At 39.0% G+C, this 15,681-nt stretch overlaps 1 non-coding gene across 1 annotated transcript; it reads left to right on the forward strand.

The window, feature by feature from the left end:
• The first annotated feature begins 3,136 nt into the window (after window positions 1–3,136).
• Window positions 3,137–3,243, forward strand: LOC140521742 (U6 spliceosomal RNA). Its single transcript, XR_011973044.1, has one exon. It is a non-coding gene; the product is annotated as a U6 spliceosomal RNA (small nuclear RNA).
• The last annotated feature ends 12,438 nt before the right edge of the window (window positions 3,244–15,681 follow it).

The following is a 15,681-nucleotide window of genomic DNA, read 5'->3' on the forward strand; positions in this document are numbered from 1 at the left end:
CATCCCCCACCTTCTGGCAACCCAAGACACTAAGACTAAGGCAGCCCAAATACCCTCGGAAATTGCCCCTCGGAGAAACAAGCTTGATCACTGTGCCATCATTAAGTTTCCCTTGACTACTGAGTCTGCTATGAAGAAGACTGAGGACAACACCCTAGTTTTCATTGTGGGCATCAAGGCCAACAAGCATGAGATCAAGCAGGCAGTAAAGAAGCTGTATGACATCGATGTGGCCCAGCTCAACACAGTGATCCAGCCTGATGGAGAGAAGAAAGCTTATGTCCGTCTTGCTGCAGACTATGGTGCTGTGGATGCTGCCAACGAAACTGGAATCATCTAAACTGTGTCCAGCTGTCTCACTGCACCTACAATAAAAAGCTTCCCTCCCCCCAAAAAGATTATTAATAACAGTAATAGTTTACACCTATATATCACTTTAAGGTTTATAAAATGTTTTCCCTACAACCACTTTATAGGTAAGGACGTTGATAATCAGAGAGGTAAGTATTTTGCTTAGGGTCACACAGCTAATACGTGTTAAAGCCAAGATCTGAACCTACATCTGCTGACTTCAAATCCAGGGCTTTTTATAGGATATCAATGGTTTTGTTAGGTCAGGTCCAACTCAGGCCAGTCTGATGCTTACAGTTCAGAAGTGGAAGAAATGAGACGCTTACAGGCAACCTAACATTTAACAGTAAGAGGTTTACTTAGCCGTAGCATGGAAAGAAAGCTTAGGAATGTTACAGGATTGAAACAGTGGAACCCAGCGGCTTGAAGCCTAAGGGAGACTTCTTACCTTTTCGTTGGCTGTTTTTTAAACTTAGACCACTAGGAAGCTACATCAAGCTACATCTCTTAAGCCAATTAAGTCTTAAGGATGGTTTAGGGAAAAAGTAGCCTAGTCTCCATGGAAGGAAGGATGGAAAAAAACATTCATTAAATATCTATTGTGTGACAGGTACTGTGCTATGCACTTCATAAATATGATCTCATTTAGTCCCTATGACAGCCCTGGGAGACAAGTGCTACTATTACCACCATTTTATAGCTGAGAAAATTGAGGTCAACAAAAATTAAGTGACTTACCAAAGGTCATACAATAAGAATTTGAGATTGGATTTGAATTCATGTCTTCCTGACTCCAGGCCCCACACTATCAATTACAGAAATTACTCCTTGCGCAAAAGCCTATGGTATGTTGGAACGTTCTCTCCCCTCATCTCTGCTTTTTGGAATTCCCAGTATCCTAAAAGACTCAATTTAGATTCTATCTCCTACATGATCCATCCAGTGGTGAGTGACTATCCCCACTATGAAATTACTTTGTATCAATTTTGTACTTGTTTTCTCTTAGTAGATTGTAAACTCCTTGGAGGTAGGGGTTATTTAATTTTTGTCTTTGTAATCCCAGCACCTGTAAGAGCCAAGCACATTGTAAGCATTTAATAAAAACTCATTCATTCATTAAGAACGGAAATAGTTCTTTGGTTTTTACATTCCCTTGTGCTTTGTACATTTTAGAAGCGCCTAATCCATTTTGAACTGAATGGAATTGGGAGAGCTTTTGACTTCCAGGCAGAACAAAATCCTCATAGCTCTTAGTTTTTCCTATTACACATTAGCATGAAAAATAGGTAAGAGTTGTCTGCCCAGGGATTTTCCATCTTAATTAGGTCACTAAAAGACAGATAAAAGATACAAGTCAGTGAATAAGTTGTGAAATCCATGGGGTGGAGGAGGGAGGGAAGTAGAATGCCTGGTATCTGTCATAGGTTAAGTTGTTGTAATTTTGTGATGACTAATTAAAGTATAAGGACTTTGTTATGTCAAAATTATAACGAATTATTGAATGTCTTAGCCTAGGCTCCAGACAAGTAACCTGTTTGGAAGAGTCATTCTCTCTAAAGGCCTTGGTGAGGTAAGGGCAAGTTGGGGGAGGGCAGTAGCAGAGGAAAGGACCAGTCCAATAATAGAAACAAATTGCTAAGGACTTATTCACAAGTATGTGCTTAATTCCCAGTGATAGCAACTGGCAGTTGGTTTGTTCTTTGTGGTGATTTCTAGCCATCCTCCTACAGAATGACTTGGACATCATCCCAAGCTGTTCTCGGTTCCTTATGAGACGAAAGTCCTTAAAGGGATGAATAACTGAAGCAATTTTGGAGGGGAGAGGGGGAGGTGGAGTGACTTTTCCTAATCAAAATGTTCTATCCTTAGGCAATGACTATGGGCTCAAGCAGCCCTGAGAGGACTCTGTTTTGAGGAACTCAAAGCACGTAATAAAAGTGATAGTTTCATACTTCCTCAGTAGAGTTGTCAGGAGCACAGAGCAGTTAATTAATTTTTTTCTTGATTTCCTATATTCAAAACTGGAGGGACCCTTAGGGTGAATCATCTCATCCAACTCCTGTTACAGATGAAGAAATAAAGGCACAGAAAAGGAAATGACTTCAAAACAGTGTAACATCTCAGAGTTGGAAGGTCATCCAGTCCACATTGTATTTGATAAAAAACCTTTCCTGAAATAGATCCCTGATAAATGATCTTTTTTTTGGGGGGGGGGAGAGGGTTGATGACCTCTTTGTGAGGGGGGAACTTCCCAAGGCAGAGTAAAGAGTACATAGCCATTTAGAAGTTGCAAAATAAAGGCATAAGTTTTGGAAGCAGGAATGATGCAAAGCAAGTTAGACACCCTGTTATTTGTCCTTTGTTTTTGAAGAAGAGAAAGACATGATGATGTGATGGGTGACGTCCTGACTTGTGGCGAGTTGGATTGAAGTGAGGCAGAGTTGTGCAAAGTGGTCAGCCTCACTCTGTCTTCCGAGTTAGTGGCAGGACAAAAGTCAAGACAATTGGCAATGGCCCAGGATGCAGTACTACACCACAGGCACAGACACTGTGAGCCACCATGATCCCACACTGATGAAAGTAAAGGTGTCCCCCAGGCATATTAGGAAGGCCATTAGGTGAATCTCACAAGGATTCAGCAAAAGGGAGTTAGCAGGGGACTGCCTGCCCTCAGTCAAGTGGCTGACTTTGCTAGCAGCTCTGCTAGAACAGAGCTTTAAAGCTGAAAAGGGTCTTGGGGTCAGTCAAGGCAAGGCAACAAACATTTGTTTAGAACCTGCTATGTGTGCTTGCTTCAGCACCACATATACTAAAATAGGAAAGATACAGAGAAGATTAGCATGGCCCCTATACAAGGACGACATGTAAATTTGTGAAGCATTCCATACTTTTTTCCATTGGTTATAATTCCTTTTTGCAATATGACTAATGTAAAAATATGTTTAATGGGAATGTATATGTAGAAGGTATTTCAAATTGCATGCCATTTGGGGGAGGTGGGAGGGGAGAGAGGGGGAGAAAATTTGGAACTCAAAAACTTATGGAACTGAATGTTGTAAGCTAAAAATAGATAAAAAGAAAAAAAGCTGTTATGTGCTAGGCATTGGACTAAGTGCTGGACATGCAAAGAATGGCAAAAAAGGCAGCCCCTGCCCTGAAGGAGCTTCCAGTCCAGTGGTGGAGACAACATGAGATGGAATAAACTGGGGTAGTCTCAGAGGGATCAAGGAGGATTGGGAAGGGCTTCTTGAAAAACGTGGGGCTTTAACTGAGACTTGAAGGAAGCCAGGAAACAGAGATGAGGGGGAGAATTTCACATATGGAGGACAGCCAGAGAAGGTGCCCAAAGCAGAGAGACAATGTCCTGTTCAAAGAATAGCCAGTATCACTGAATCAGAGTGTATGGAGAGGAGATAATGAGAGATTCTCCCATGGCAAAGTGTACTTTGCCAGAACACTGGAGACTTAAGCTGGGAATACTATATATAGGCAGGTGGGAAATTCAAGCATGCAGAGTTTCCCTTCAATAAGTCCAGACATTCTTATTGAGTCCTTCATGAATTCAAGGTCTGACATATTTTCTAGTTAGTTCCTCACATGTAATGAGCAAGCTTTGTTAATTTTGCTGAGACAGTATTTATCATACTACAGGTGTACAAAGTAAAATTTATATGAAATAAATTTATTAATTTTCTTTTATCTTCAAGTCATAGCAAATCAATAAGCATTTATTCAGCTCTTCGCTATGGCACCAGGCACATATGTCCAGAAAAAGAACCCAGGAAATCATGCCTTCTAAGTTCCTGAGCCTTGAGTTATCTTTCAATATAGCATTGGACTTCAGTCACAACCCATATTCATTTCTGAGAAAAACCACAGTGGGCAACAAATCTGGGACACGTGTTCCAAACGCACTTGGTGTCTAGGGCTCAACTCACGTCATTATTTCTCCATTAATTATTTGAGGTGACAGGGTATTTTCTCTTATCTGACTCCTTTGAGACATATCATCAGTACCCTTCTTTGACAATTTTTTTACCGTCATCTGCATGCAGAATGGGTAGAGAATTAGACTTGGAATAAGGAAAACTGAGTTTAAATCTTTCTTGATCATTTATTGTGTGATTATGGGCAAGTCACTTAATTTCTTTCAGCCTCAGTTTCCTCATCTGCAAAATGGGGACAATCATACCTGATAACCTTGCGGGGTTGTCGGGAGAATCAAAATGAAATATTGTATGTAAATTGCTTTGCAAATCTCAAAGCATTATATAAATGTCAGTTATTTTTATTATTATCTCTCCATCTAGGTTTAAGCACCTTGAAGGTGGAGACTTTCTTCTTCTCTTGTAACTTGTAACCCATAGCATAAAGCACAGTATTTACAATATAATAGGGACTCATATGTTTGTTGAACTAAACTAAATAACAGTAATAATGATGACAACTATTATTATTTTAGACATTCATATAATACCTTAAGGTTTGCAAAGTCCGTTACATACTTTATCTCATCTGATCCTCACAAAAGTGGGCTCAATGCTATGGGTATTATTAAAGACTATTTTACAGAAGAAGGAACTGGCCAATAGAAGTAAAGAGATTTACTTAGGACCATTAAACTAACAAATATATGAGGTGGGAATGAACCCAAGTCTTCCTGAATTTAAGTTCAATAATTTATGTGCCTATAGTAAGAACTTAATAAGTGCTTTTTCTTTTATTTACATGGGTGGTAATCTGGAAAATAATTCACAACCTTTACAGAAGAATTTTTTCTTAGGAAAATTTACATGAATGAAGTATATAAATGTTTTTCTCCCTTTTGGATTGAAAAAGCCACGTAGAAATGAGAACCTGAGGTGACCAGATAAACCAGATGCCAGGTTAGATGGACTATTTTTGGAGCATACGCCCAACCTCAAGGGAAAGGATGTCTCTGTTGTCTTCACTTTCTAACTTGGATGATTTGAGAAAGCCTGGCAGAACAAAGATTTGTGAGGCTCTGAATTCTCTGGAATTTCTAACCTTGTCTGAGCTTGGTAGAACTCAGGAGAAGGAAATGCGTTGTTTGAATGGCAGCCATGGTTACAAAAGGCCTCCAAGTCTCTTATGCCAACCAGAGAGAAATAAAATACTTGGTGAGTAGAGTAATTGGAAAGCAATTGGTCATGTGTTAAAGTAGACTACATGAGTGAGATCCAGAACAATGAAGACTTCTGGCATAGTAACCATTTGGAAATAAGACTTCTGCCTGAAAGGTAATATTTGATGTTAAGGATGGAAAGGACTATCGCAATCCACTTTATGCCTGCTGCTCTCCCTGCCAAATACATGATTGCTCTTCTCTAGCACATTTAAAAATATTTGCTGCAGTCTCTTTCTCAATAACCTCATTAACAAGACATTGGCCAATTTGGTGGTGACAATCTGCCCAACCGATATTCCAAGAAAAAGCTATCTGTCAGGCTGATGAATAGAACCTTGTGACATCTGGTCAATCCACAGAACTCATAAAGAATATAGTGAATTAGGTTCAGGGTTGGGAAATCCAGTAGGGGTGTATGCAGTCCTCCCTTACCATTACCTCTTCTCTCATCATCTTACCAGATTCCTTTTTGAAACTCCCACCACTATGTATTTATGCAATCAGGATCCACACAGGGGCAACATCATTAATTTATTATGTCCTTTACACCAGTGGGACCAAACCCAAAGAGAAGCAGGACAACTACATAAAGTGTACATGAAGATCCCCACTGGCAGCATGTTGACTTAGAAAACCACACATTAACATTATCTATGTTCTATTGTATTCTTGTTTATTTTGTTAAATATTTTACCAATCTCATTTTAATCTGGTTCTGGTCCCACTTGAGAATGGTGCCCATGAGCAACATGTTTCATACCTCTGTAAAAGATCATGGAGAATGGGGGAGGTATTATAGGACTGGAGGAGGGCAAATGTCTCAATTTTTTTTTAAAAAAAGGAAAAAAATAGAGTCTGCAAACTATAGGCAGAGAACCTGACTTTAATTCCTAGGAGAGAAAAATGATAAATAGATTAGTCAGTCAACTAACAGTTGTTAAAGTGGTTACTATGTACCAGGCAGAGGTAGCTAGGTAACTCAGTGGATAGAGTGCTGGGCCTGGAGTCAGAAAGACCAGAGTCAAAATCTGGCCTCAGACACTAGCTACATGACCCTAGGCAAGTCACTTAACCTCTGTTTGCCTTAATCCATTGGAGAAAGAAATGACAAATCTTTGCCAAGAAATTCCCATGAACACTGTGGGGCAAAGGGGCTGCCATGGTCCACAGGGTCAGAAAGAGTTGGACAGGGCTGATTGACTAAACAACTGCAACAACAATGTGCTAGGCACTGTGTTAAGTGCTAGGGATACAAAGAAGGGCAAAAAGCAGTTTCGGTTCTGAAGGAATTCACCATCTAATGGGGGAGACAACACAAAGCAACTACATACAAACAAAATATATACAGGATAATTTGGGAGAGTGATCTCAGGGAGAAGGCACTAATATGGAGGAGGACTAGGAAAGATTTCTTGCAGAAGGTGGACCTTCAGATGAAACTTGAAGGAAGCCAGAGAAGCTTAGAAAATATAAAGAAAAGGAGAAATTGACAAAAGAAAGAAGGGAAGGGAAGGGAAGGGAAAGGAAGGGAAGGGAAGGGAAAGGAAGGGAAGGGAAAGGAAGGGAAGGGAAAGGAAGGGAAGGGAACGGAAGGGAACGGAAGATAGTGAATCACAGTGATCACAAAGAGTTAATGTGACTTCATAAAGAACAGGTTAAGTCAAACTAGTATTTTTTTACCTTTTTTGATAGGTTTATCAAATTGTTGGATCAGAAAATGTTATAGGGTACAGTTTATCTAAATCTTAGCAAAGCTTTTGATAAAATCTTTCATGCTATTCTTGTTAGGAAAAATGTATGTGTGGGCTAGGTGATAGTACAATTAGATGGATTTTTGTTGTTCAGTCATTTCGGTTGTGTCTGACTCTTCATGAGCCCATCTGGGTTTTCTTGGCAGAGATACTGGAGAGGTTTGCCATTTCCTTTTCATTTTTTACAGATGAAGAAGCTGAGGCAAACAGGGTTAAGTCACTTGCCTAGGATCACACAGCTAGTAAGTGTGTGAGGCCAGATTTGAACTCAAGAAGATTAGTCTTCCTGATTCTAAGCCCAGGGTTCTATCCACTGCACCATTTCACTGCCCTGGGTGGGTATAGAAATTATTAAATTATTAAATGACATTATTAAATGATTCAAAGAAGAGGTCTTAATGTTTAATGTCAATTTACAATTAATGTCACCAGCAGAATGCACCAGGAATCTGTGGTTGTCCCTGTGCTATTTAACACTTTTACCAATGACTTAAAGGCAGAAATGACAGGCTTATCGAATTTTTATGTGACACAAAACTGTGAGGAAATTCTAACACACTGAATGACAGATTATGGGTCCAAAAAGTTCTTGACAGTTTATGATATTGGGATAAATCAAAATTTAATAAGGATAAATGCAAAGTCCTGGGCTGAAAAATCAACCTCATGAGTAGAAGAACCAAGAAGGCCTGGTTAGGCAACAGTTGGTCTAAAAAATATCTGGGGGTTTTAGTGGGCTGTAAACTTAATATGAGAAAGTGCTGTGATAGAGCTGCCAAAAAAAGCAATTGGGATCTTGGAATGCGTTAAGGGAAACCTAGCTTGTAGGAGAAAGAGAGCAATGGTTTGACTGTACTCTGTTTTTCTCTGACAATAGTTGGAGAATTCTGTTCAGGTCTGAGTACCACAGTTTAGGAAAGGCACTGATAAGCTGACGAGCATCCAGACGGATGCCATCAGTGAAGCGTCTTGTGTTCATGAAGACAGTCGGAGTATGTTCATGTTAGATTTTTTTAAAAGCATTTATTAAGCACTTACTGCATGTTAAGTAAGTACTGTGAATACAAATAGAAGAAAGCAAGAAAGTCTCTCCCCTCATCTTCTAACAGGGGAAGAGAAAGCATAGAGGTGAGCTAGAAAGAGGTTCAGAAGTAAGCATGTGGAGCCATAGTTTGGACATGGTGGCCCGAAAATGAAGTAGAAGACTGATTCATGACACAATAAGCAAAACTCTGGATCAGAAAAGACAACCTGGGATCTGGGGGTTGTATGTGTGGGCTAGATGATGGTATAGTTAGATGTGTCTTTGTTGTTCAGTCATAGCAGTTGTTGGGGTTTTCTTGGCAGACATACTGGAGTGTTTTTAAGGGTTGATAGCTGTCTTCAAGCATTTGAAAGGCTATCATATGGAAGAGGGATTCCATTTGTTCTGTTTGGCCTTAAAGGACAAAATCATTAACAATGATAGTAGTCGCAAAGAAGCTTTAGGCTTGGTGTCAGGACAACTTAACAATTAAAGCTACCCAAGAGTGAAAGGGGCTTCTTTGAGAGATGTTAGGTTCCCATAAATTGAAAATCATCCAACTTCAATCAAGTGTATTATAGTAGGAATTATTCTGGAGGTGTTTATTGGGCAGTATGGTCACTAAGGGGGTAATCTGTAAATCTAATTCCGTAAAGGCTACGAACTTGGACATAAGGCTAATTTATGCCTTTGTGTAGGTCAGCATGGCTTATCTACATCCTTCAAGAGATCATGGTTGGGTCTAGGGCTATATCCTAAAGAGATCATAAAAATGGGGAAAGGACCCACATATACAAAAATATTGACAGCAGCTCTTTTTGTGGTGACCAAGAATTGGAAATTGAGGAAATGCCCTTCAATTGGGGAATGGCTGAACAAACTGTGGTATATGAATATAATGAAATACTATTGTGCTATAAGAAACGATGAACAGGAAGACTTCAGAGAGGCCTGTAAAGACTTATATGAACTGATGCTGAGTGAAGTGAGCAGAACCAGGAAAACATTGTACACAGTAACAGCCACAGTATGCAATGACTAATTTTGATAGGCTTCTCAGCAATGCAAGGACCTAAAACAATTCCATAGGACTTATGATGGAAAATGCCATCCACATCCTGAGAAAGAACTGTGGAGTCTGAATGCAGAGTGAAACAGACTCATAGTTTCTACCATTTATTATAATTCTTCTATGTAATATGGCTAATGTGAAAATGTGTTTAATAGGAATGTATGTGTAGAGCCTATAATCAGATTGCACGCTGTCTTGGGGAGAGAGGGAGAGAAAATTTAAAACTTATCGAAGTGAATGTTGAACACTAAAAGTAAATAAATTAATAAAGAAGAGTTGCTACAGAAAAAAAGAAATCATAGTTGTGGTCCACTGCATAAAGAAAATGAAATCTCTGCCAAGTCTTATCAGAAGTAGATTATATCCTGGGTGCTTGCTTTTACTCACAAAGAAAAATCTAAAAAGTCTTGTCCATCCTTATTTAAATTACTGCTAATTATTTAATAAATGTCTTGCAAAAGTTGGAGATAGATCTTAGGCCACCATGACTTAGTGGTAAGTCCTGGGGAGATAGCTGCCTGAAACAAACAGAGGTTAAATTATGTGATCAGGGCAATAAAATTACTATAAAAGATGGAACTGAACCCTGGTCTCCCTGATCTCAAGTCCATCACTTCCATCTACTATACAATGTGCTATCTCTGCCACATAGGTAGTACAGAACTAGTCCAGGTGAAGTTAACTTTCAAATGATCTGCTTGAATGACTAAGGATAGAGTGATGGCGTAGAGATTAGGGGAGGGGGGGTGTTACAAAAAGTATAATCAGTTCAAAGCAATGAATAATGTGAAAATCATATATACATTTATGTAGGCTTAGAGAAAGTAAGTAACTTGACTGAGACCACATAACTATTAAAATCTTATTTAATTAGAACATACTAATAGTGATATCATGTTATTTTGCAATTATGGTTTTAGAATTAGAGATCAACAAATCAACCCCCTTCATTTTACAGATCAGGAAACTGAGGTCCGAAGAGTGGGAACAACTTACCCATGCTTCCAAAGAGTAGCGTTAGGGTTCAAACCCACGGCCTCAGATTCCAGATTCTAGTACTGTTTCCAATAAACCTCATAGTATCTGGTGTGATCTTGCCCAAGCTTGGTACATAGATGGAGATGTTTTGAATATGATGATATTAATTCATTTTTAGTTTTAATTATATTTATAATTATATTTTTACAAAATATTTTCTCTGAGGGAATGATCCCCAGTGACAGATAAGTCTTCGTTCTTCATGCTGAGTTAAAGACATGGTTGGAAGTAACTAAGAACAAGGAAGGATGTCCAATATCCTTTGGTTCTATGGATATACCAATAAGTCCTCAGCCAAGGGTAGGAGGGTGAAGGCAGAATTAGAAATTTTGACACCAAGAACAAAGGCAGCCCATTTTAATATGCTATTAAAATTTTACTCATGCATTATGATTAAGGATAGAGAGTACCAGCTTAGGCAAGAGAAAGATGAATCATATCTAGGTCAGAAAATGTCAGTCTCCCAAGGACAGGTGAGAGGTGTCATGACAGACATTTAAGGATAACATAGGATGATGGAGAAGAATCATTCTGGCATGGGTTTTGGTAAGAGGAGGAATAACTATTTTACCATTTTTGGTCAATGTTGGGGGTCAAGTATCTTCATGACAACGTTTGAGGGAGCAGAACAGAAGTTCCATGTCTCTTTTTCAGAGGCAGGGCATCTGGGTAAGGAACCTTAAGATATATAGGTTCTTAGTGGAGAGCATTTGGGTAAAGAGCAGTGCAGACAGAAACAGAACGATGTTATTATAACACTCTACCCCAGACCACCTAGACAGAGAAAGGAAATAGATGAGGAGATAGGAAAACGGATCACTAATTTGGCACAGAGATTCAGTAGATAGAGGTAGAGACTTACTATATCTAAATTTCTGTTAGAACTCTCTATCTGCCACGAACAAAGCAGCTAATGGTTTTTTGACTAGCTTTAATGATAATTCCGTCCTTTAAAGGGTAGAGAAACCACAATAAGAGAAAACTTCTCTTCTAAATAGGATTCTTACTGTCAACCTGACTGAACTCGTCTCCAACCTGTGAGTATCCAAAGGCAAACAGAGCAGGTTAGAGACTGGAGAGTCAGGAATTAAACAGAAGTTTAATTTCAAAGTGAGGGAAATGGTTTGCAAGCAAGGACACACATGCCAAGGTCTTGCCCCTAGTGGAGGGACCCACAGCAGGGGGGCTGAACCTTGATTTATATATTTGTGGCTAGACAAAGAGTCAAACAGTGCTGTGTAGCAACAGGAATAAGGCACAAGAGCGACAGTGAAGTAAGGTTGTCTAGTGACAAAAAGTTCATTCATAGCAGGTCTTCATGTCTGGGCTTGTTGGTCTTTGCCCAAGCTCAGAGGCCATCAGTTCCAGAAGATGAGCACAAAGGATTGTTGTTATGCCAAGCTCAGGGCACAGCTTGCTTGATGGGCCTTGGTTCTGAAAAACAGGGGATCTCAATATCTTGACATTGCCAAGTCAAGTCAAGAAGCATTTATTAAATACCTGGTATGTCCTAAGTGCTGTGCTAACCACCGCAAGAAAACCAGTATGGAAATGCTAATTTTCTGGAGTGGGAATCAAGAGAAACTTGGGAGAAGGAACCATTTTAGAATCAGTGATCGAGAAGGAGAAGAAAACTGGACATAATCTGAAATCATACCTAGAATCAAGCAGAACATATATCAAAAGTTTCAGAGAAAAAGCAAGTAGAACCCCATGGCTAAAATTCTTCAGAAGTCAGCCTAGAAGAAAAGAGAATCTCTCAAGAATGAAATTCTGAAGAAATAAAGGAAATCATTTTGACAAGGATTAAAATATCAGAAAGGTTGACATGAAATCATAGAGAAATTTACTGATGAACTTAGATTTCAGGAAGACATGCAGAAGAATGAGGACTGATGGACAGAATTGGAGATATTTAAAGAGAAATTTTGGGATGGACATGCCAACTGTCTTTAAGTGTTTGAAGAAATGATACAGAAAAGAAGGATTAGATTTGTTCCTATTAGTCTCAAAAGGCAGAAGTAGGAGCCATGGCTGCATATTATAGGAAGATTTAGTGAAAGAACTTCTAACAATTACCGCTATTTAAATAATGTAGTGGATTTCTCTGATGGATTTATGTAGTCTACAAATTTTATTCTAACTGTTTAAGTTTTATTTTGAGGGTTGCTGTCCATCCATGGAATGATTTCATTTTTCTATAGCATCAAGACCAAAACACTGGTAGAAGTTGGATTCCATAAGAACAGGCTATACCCTCTAGGAATTGTACAGATACCCCTAGGAGGACAAGATGGCAAGGGATGAAACTTCAATTACAAAGAAAAAGATGTGAAGTGCTTTTGCCACCTACTCATGTCACCACTAAAACCACTAAAATCATCTCATTTTTATTATTGAAAGCTGGACTAGCACAAGGACAGAGGGACAAATCTAAAGAAACGGTGAAAAAAATGTCTGCAGGTAAAGGACTTTAGCAGGAAGCTAAGGGGAAGGTAGATGGTACAGTGGATAGAGTGTTAGTCCTGGAGTCAGGAAGAATCATCGTCCTGAGTTCAAATCTGGCCTCAGATATTTACTAGCTGTGTGACCTTGGGCAAGGCATTTATATCTGTTTGCTTCAGTTTCCTCACCTATAAAATGAGTTGGAGAAGGAAATGCAAACCACTCAGGTATCTTTGCCAAGAAAACCATAAATGGAGTCACAGATAGTTGGACATAATTAAAAAATTACTTAACAATAACAAAGTAGGCAGAAGACATTCCCAAACTGCAAAAGGGGAATATCTTCATTCATTAATCCAATAATTTAATCATTCATTCAACAAACATTTATTAAAAACCTATGATATGGAAACCATCCTGAAAATGCTTTTTGGAGGAGGGGGCCGGTATACAAAGATGAATGAGATGTTGTTTCTAGCCTAGAGATTTTACAATTTAGAGGAGGGAGATTAAATATAGGTAACTATAATGCAAGATAGAATGTGAAAATGAAGTACAGAAAAAGGTCTTTGGAGTTAAGAAGAATTAGCAAGGTACAGTATCTCTGAGAGTTCATGGGTACAAATTATACCTCTTATGCTTATTACTTATGTAACGCTGGATAAGTCATCTCACTTTCTAGCTCTATATCTATGATTTGTTTTTCAGTGGTTGCTCAACTGTGTCCAGCTCTTCTTGAACCATTTGGGGTTTTTTTGGCCAATTTACCAGAGTGGTTTGCCATTTCCTTCTCCGGATCATTTTACAGATGAGGAAACTGAGGCAGAGTTAAATGACTTGCCCAGGGTCACACAGCTAGTAAGTATCTGAGGTCAGATTTGAACTCAGGTCTTCCTGATTCCAGGTCCAGGGCTCTATCCACTGCATCACCTAGCTATGATACTAATATTATTTCTGTATGGGAGGCAGTAAAACTAAATGGAAAAATTGCTTAACAAGGTAATCAGGAGAATTGTCCTACATTTACTAAATTGAATAACTTTGGGCAAGTCACTTCATGCCTCTGAGCTTTATTTCTTCATCTGTAAAATGAATGTGTTGGATGATGGCCTCTAAGGCATCCCTTCTACCTTTAATACTATGGTTTTATGATGCTTTAAAGACGCTTCATGACGTGGCTTCTGGAATATTGTATGGCCAGATGAGATCATCAAGGAAGATATATAATAATGGAATTGGCTCAAGAATAGAACTTTGGAAAAAATCAACATTTATAATCAGGATTAGAGGAAGAGCCAATGAAAGCAATAGGAGAAACAGCTATAGAGAGAGGGAGAAAGACAGATAAGGAAACAATATCAGGATAGTTAAGGGAGAAGAAAGTAGCTTTTGAGGGATCATCAACTGTGACAAATTTTGTAGACACATCAAGGAAGTTGAGGAGGGATGAGAAGTCATTAGATTTGGTGATTAGGGCATACTTTCATTAAGGAGAGTTGGAGATGGGATTTGGATTACAAGGGATTGAGGAGTAAATTGATGGTTACCAAGTACAGACAGTGAGTATTAAGTATAGACTTTTGGGGAGGAATTTAGCAGGGAAGAGGACAGAATGAATTGATGGTATTTTAAGGAAAAAATAAAGATTTGGGGGAAAAAATAAGACTAGAGCAAACAAGGAGGAAAGCATGACATAAGAGTTAGAAAACTAGCCTTGTCCCAGTATTCATACTGGTCTTGGGACCCTGGGCAATTCACTTCTCAGTATCCTAAACTCTAACTTGCAGAGCATTTGCTGGTCTGCACTGGGAGAGGGGATTTTTTCATTTGCCAGGTCTCTATACCAACAAACATCAAAACATACGTATAGGAGCATGGGTAGAAGGAACAGGTATATTCATAGGCAAACAGGTAAGAGATATTTGCTGGAGAAAACAAAGATATGAGAGCACAATAGAATATTTGGTGAAGGAAGGATCTGATGGATTTGGCAAGGGATAGAACTGAGTAAAGACATGGAGAAGTTAGCCTTTGAGACATGACTAGGTCAGGATAACAACTGTTTTAGGCAGCTAGGTGGCTCAGTAGATAGAGCGGTGGGCCTGAAGTCAGGAAGACCTGAATTCAAACCTGGCCTCAGACACTAGCTGTGTGACTGGGCAAATCGCTTAACCCTGTTTGCCTCATTTTCCTCACCTATAGAATGAACTGGAGAAGGAAATGGCAAACCACTCCAGGATCTTTGCAAGAAAACCCCAAATGGGGTCATAAAGAGTCAGATGTGCCTGAAAATGACTGAAGAACAACAATAAAAAGTTGAATAATAGTTAAAATAAAAAAGCAATTCATTCCCCAGGGTCCCTCCACCTCCTGTATCCAAATTAATTTGGATATATGTTTTGTGGGATGCCCCTGGGAGGCAAATACCTTAACAAGAAAAAGGGGTACTTCTTCTGAAATTCAACTCATAATAATGGTTCCTAGAAAGGGATGTTGCCTTATAATTGGTCAGTTGACAACAGCTGATTACATACTGACATCAAATGATTATCTCCATAACCAGTTATATGGAAAAGCAATCAATCCAGCATGGTAGTGATTGAGTACCTATGTTGTGCTATGGAAGCAGAGGAATACAGAAGAAATATAAAGACAAAGTCTTTCACGGTATGTGACACAGGAAAGATACAAAACTTTGCTTTAAATGCTAGATTGTGTGGTCTAAACTCAAAGTACTTATTCAGGAAAGATGAAAAGACAGACCATTCAGTCCATCTGAGCTGATTTCCATTGAATTTAGGGACACTTAATCTAAGGCTCCACTGAGAGAGGTCATTGATTTCTGTCATGC

This window comes from Notamacropus eugenii, chromosome 1, assembly GCF_028372415.1.
Source record: "Notamacropus eugenii isolate mMacEug1 chromosome 1, mMacEug1.pri_v2, whole genome shotgun sequence".
NCBI lineage: Eukaryota > Metazoa > Chordata > Mammalia > Diprotodontia > Macropodidae > Notamacropus > Notamacropus eugenii.